The 5,336-nt window shown below is 33.6% G+C and overlaps 1 long non-coding RNA gene across 1 annotated transcript; it reads right to left on the reverse strand.

The window, feature by feature from the left end:
• Positions 1 to 1,006: 1,006 nt before the first annotated feature.
• On the reverse strand, positions 1,007 to 3,164 carry LOC127729537 (uncharacterized). Its single transcript, XR_007994682.1, has 3 exons — positions 3,074 to 3,164; positions 2,581 to 2,643; positions 1,007 to 1,263 (listed from the first exon to the last, which is right to left on the reverse strand). It is a non-coding gene; the product is annotated as an uncharacterized LOC127729537 (long non-coding RNA).
• Positions 3,165 to 5,336: the final 2,172 nt, after the last annotated feature.

Raw genomic sequence — 5,336 nt, forward strand, 5'->3', positions numbered from 1 at the left:
CTTTTCAGGCGCTTATAATGGCAAAAGTGTGCCCCTAACCAACAAGTCAACATGTTCCGGTGCCAATCCAAATTACCCACACTTCATCATTGTCAAAACATGCCTATCTATATTCTGGTAGGAGACCATTTACATGCCTGCAATTGTTTGCACCTGTCATAAGTCTCTGATGATCAGTAGTTGTCGTTTGTTAATGTGGTTCATAAGTGTTTCTCGTTTCTCGTTTTTTATATAGATTAGACCGTTGGTTTTCCCGTTTGAATGGTTTTACACTAGTAATTTTTGGGGCCATTTATAGCTTGCTGTTCGGTGTGAGCCAAGGCTCCGTGTTGAAGACCGTACTTTGACCTATATTGGTTTACTTTTATAAATTTTGACTTGGATGGAGAGTTGTCTCATTGGCACTCATACCACATCTACTTATATCTATCTATTACGGGACGACCATTTACTATGCTGTTAGATGGGGTTCGAAAATTTTGAAATTGAATAGTAGGAGCTGAAAATAAATAATCTGGCCAAAAACAGAGTAAAAGTGAATATTTTACCCATCAAAATGCAGGGTATTATTGTGTAAAAAAGTGGGAAAATAAATAAAGACTCGCAAAGGTTGATAAATATACAATCCAAACAAAATCCTCTGGGCCCCCCTCTCCCTCTCCAGAATATCAATCGGTAGTCCCACAGACTGTTTTGTACTTAGTAAACCAACCGAAACCGACGGGTAATTGTGATATACATGTAATACCCGATAACAGGCCGAATAGGATGATCATAAACCGACTTCTTTGTTAAATTTTGCTGTTGATATAAAAATAAGAAGATGTGGTATGATTGCCAATGAGACAACTCTCCACAAGAGACCAAATGACACAGAAATTAACAACTTTCGGTCACCGTACAGCCTTCAACAATTAGCAAAACCCATACCGCATAGTTGGTTTGTTTAAGTTTTTCCCCACACCTTCGTATATTAACAAAGCTGCAAGTAATAAAGAAAACTCAGTATAGAGAATTTTTTTTATCAAAAATACAAATGCACTGTAAAAAGTAATAAACAATTCAATGACAAGTTTCTGATAGAAATAGTTAACGTCCCCTGTACCGCCTCATACATGCTTGATCGACTCTACACCGACAACGTCCTGGCACTTTTCTTTCACAAATTCCTGCACAACCTGCACACGTGGGTCTCAGAACTCTTCTTATTACCTTCCACCATCTACCGGCTTCAGCTAAAGGTGGATTATTCGAACACAGTTGCTACAACAGAAGAACACATATTTACTAGGAGATTTACCTTTAAAGGGTTCTGTTTTATACAGTTTAAACATTATTTTGTAATATTTATTAATAACATTGAGAATGGAAATGGGGAATGTGTCAAGCAAACAACAACCCGACCAAAGAGCCAAAAACAGCCCAAGACCACCAATGGGTCTTCAACACAGCGACAAAATCCCGCAACCGGAAGCGGGCTTCGGCTGGCCCCTAAACAAAACTGTGTACTAGTTCAGTGCAAATGGACGTCAGACTAAACTCCGAAACATATAAATGAACTAAAATTAAAAAAAAAAAACATATAGGACTTGGGACAGGCGCAAACATACGGCGTTTAAGATGAATTTTATTTATTCATTATTTTATATTTTGCAACCGTAGGCCTAAAATGTCACTGCAGATTAAATGATAGTGATCCTCAACCTTGAGAGCAGGTCAGTAAGGGGCTGTATATAATAGCTGCAAGAACGCATGTTGTGCTCCGGTCCAAATAACCCCTATACCTTCCCATAAACACATACATACACTCAAAAGTAAAACCGCTGTCGTTATACTGATAATATTTAATCATATTAACACATGATTAAAATTATTTATACTGAGTGTGCACCTTTACCTTTTATTCATTGCCTTTCCTTCAAAATGTGTATATTGAACTGTTGGTAAAATTAAAAAAAAAAAGAAAGACAAAAGCAATCCCCTTCCCCTCTATCTCACAGTCATGTGCTTGTTAATAGTAGACGGAGGGTTGAGATCTTTTAAAAATCTAGTTTCTTCCTGTCGCATTTTCATGTGACGTCACAAGTCAGAAACCTCTAATAGTTATCGCATGTCAAATGTAATGGAAAATTGGATGCAAATGGCGGATCTTTGATTGTTTCTGTCAAATTAAATTAAACTCTTAGACTTTTTTTTCATTTAGAGCTTGACATACTGTATGCCGACTTACTCATGAACCAGATAAGGACTTATAATTTGAGTTGGTAAAGGAAAGGAAAAATAAGTTTACTAATCGATAAACACAGGAAAAACTTTTATTTTCATTTTTAATTCCAATGAAAAGGACTCAAAATTATTTGAAAATGAAAAATAATCACCAACTTTCTGCACTTTTATATGAAATTTGGAATAGTAAAAAATAGTGTGGAAATTAAGGGAAAAAGAGTCTATCTCTCGAAACTTTTCAATCATCTTGAATTCTAATCAATTGAGATTTCTGGATCGAACGAGGGACTCCGAAGAACAATAGATACATTTGATATAGTGCAAATAACGAGATTAAATAGTATGTATACTTACCATAGATATGAAGGTTAATACGAAGAAAGCCAACTTGAGATGTGAAGAATTCATGGTGTATTTCTGAAATATGAAAAATATATGGTCTGAATATTAAATTGTTAATTCAATGATGCTTTGGAGTCTAAATACAAGTCATAGTTTTTGCCACTAAATTTAATGTTAAGTTCGTAAAGAAAAAACATAATTTGATGCTTCCGAGGTGCCAAAAAAAAAATTCAGAATGTATAGAACCATAACCTCCACTCAAAATTTAGTTTTCGTTCCCTTAGGATTTTTCAGTATATACGGATATGGATAGTAAATTGCTATTTTGGTGCCAACGTTAATAATTTAATACAAAAAGTCAGTAAATTTGAAAATCAAATAAAAGTACAATGAATAAAAAGTGTATATATATCCGCTAATCAAGTCCCGTGCCTATGGTTAGTCCAAAACGAAACATGCATCAAACCAACACCCCCCTTTTATTAATCTTATGATGTACACTTACCTTAGTAATGATTTTGCAAGAATCTGCTTTACTATCATCCGCTCTTCGACTTCACTATTTATATATGCATAACCGGAGCTGACATAGAAAAACAAACTTTCCACCGATACTATTTATAGCGAGGATGGCCACTAAGTAAAAGCTTTCAAGAAATTTTGTTTACTGTTTACCGCGTTACTTTTCTAAGTATAACTACTGGAATTCTACGAAAAGTGAGGTGCTTAGAATAAACAAGAATGACCAGTTTGCAGATTACTTCACAAATTTAGGTCAAAGAAGAGTGACCAGTTCTACGAAGTCCTAGTTTTATTAAAAGATAAAAGTTATATGATGCATCGACCTTTGGTTAAATGTTAACAAATATTATTGTAAACAGGTGCAAATGCTATAAATAACATCGTGACCTTTTACCTCTTGACCATGGAGAAGGTAAAATTTTCTGTCGATTAAACACATACAGTGTACATCTATATCAGAATATATAATTATGCAATGGTTCTTTCATAATTGTACTTACAAGCAATTATGTATCGTTTTCTCATTGTTATCACATATATTAAACGATCCCATTGAGGTATAGAAATCTCCCAACAGTTCAACCCATGCCAGAGAGGGGTGTACGTTTGACAGTGCGGGATGTATGAACAATTCCATCTGGTCGGAATGGACATTAAATCAGATTCTTCATATATGGAGCTTACTATTAAGCTATCTTTCTACACGTAAAGAGAATCCTTGACTCTTTAGGGGATTGCGTGTTGCAAGGAAAAATGTTTGCCTCTTACCAACGTTCTAAAATTCCCCGCCTTCATCGACACCCTTTCAAACCTACCTATTGAATTAATTGTTTATTTGATCTCATTTATGAAAATGCATGAAAGCCCAAAGATGCATAAAGGTTGTAAAATGTGTTGTATCAACTCAGTGGGAAATTTTGTGAATGAGAACAAAAGAAAATTGACACTTCTGATGACAGAGTCGAGAAAATCAAAAATAAAATAGTGCCGGTGACGATCAAAAGTTATTTCTAAATAACAATTGTACATTTAAAATAAATTATTTGTTAAACTGTTAGAAATATACATATAAATACACGTTGTTTTATGTTCAGTATTTATCGAGATATTTGCATTAGAAGCTTGTGAAACTAAAATCTAAAAAGTGTTAATCTTTGCTGCATATTAATAAAAATAATTGAAAAAAATCATGTACATACAAAATCTAAAGATCTTTCGGGTCACACATTTTTAGAGTGTTACACAAAGTGCTTTGCATGTTACAATTTCCCAAAATATACTTATTTTTTCACATCTAAGTTTTCGAGTACACCGGTCTGTTCTTGTCACATGAACATTCAATATAGAAATATTGGCGTTTCGTGAATATAACAATTTAAAAGTCTGCCTGTGCAGGTTTAAAAACTAAAGATAAATATTTTTATAAAGTAGGTATCTTTTTACTACTTTTTTATACCATTTTAAGAAAAGGCTGTCTCGATTTTTTTTACATGTATTTGCGGTCTTATCGATCTTTGTACATTCAATAATTACATCGGGATAATGTCCGTTTTTAATTTTGCTTAGTAACTTAATTTCAAAAGTGTTAATCTTTGCTGCATATCAATCGATTCCTTTTGAATTTTTTCCCTGACTTTCTCTGATGTAGCTGCATATACATACGGACAATTAGCATATTCCAGAGAGGTATACAGCCAGTAAAAAAAAAAAATTGAAGTTGATACTCCAGGAATTTATTCGCAAAGCAACATTTTAAATCAATGTTACATCAAGTTCCTTTTTAAGCAAATTTGTCCGATATTGGTTATTATCTTGAAAAATATTACAGATAAGTGATTCAGGCTCTTGGAAGCCTCTTGTTTAATGGGTTATTTTTTTTAATTCTTGAATGATTTCTACCTGTCTTACTTTATTTCGGTCAATTTGTATTGTAAAAACTCATGCTCAGAATCATGACGTTGAAGTGGTTTTACCTTGACTACTCATAGTTGTTACGTGCACATGACAGAGGGTCTTGATTTGGAGGGGGGTTCATGTTATTTTATTAGATAATTTTTCTCTATTCTTTTTTTCATTTTGACCATTATTTTCTATTCTTTAAAGTTTAGCACCCAATTATTCTCTATTCTTTATTTTTCATTCTATTTTCTCTATTCTTTTTTTTTTGCAATTTATTCTGCACTTTTTGCCCATTATCCTGTATGCCGTAAACCCCATCCAGACCCTCATGCCAGATTATTGTTTGA

The sequence above is a fragment of the Mytilus californianus genome, unplaced genomic scaffold (assembly GCF_021869535.1).
Source record: "Mytilus californianus isolate M0D057914Y unplaced genomic scaffold, xbMytCali1.0.p SCAF_2, whole genome shotgun sequence".
In the NCBI taxonomy this organism is placed as follows: Eukaryota; Metazoa; Mollusca; class Bivalvia; order Mytilida; family Mytilidae; genus Mytilus; species Mytilus californianus.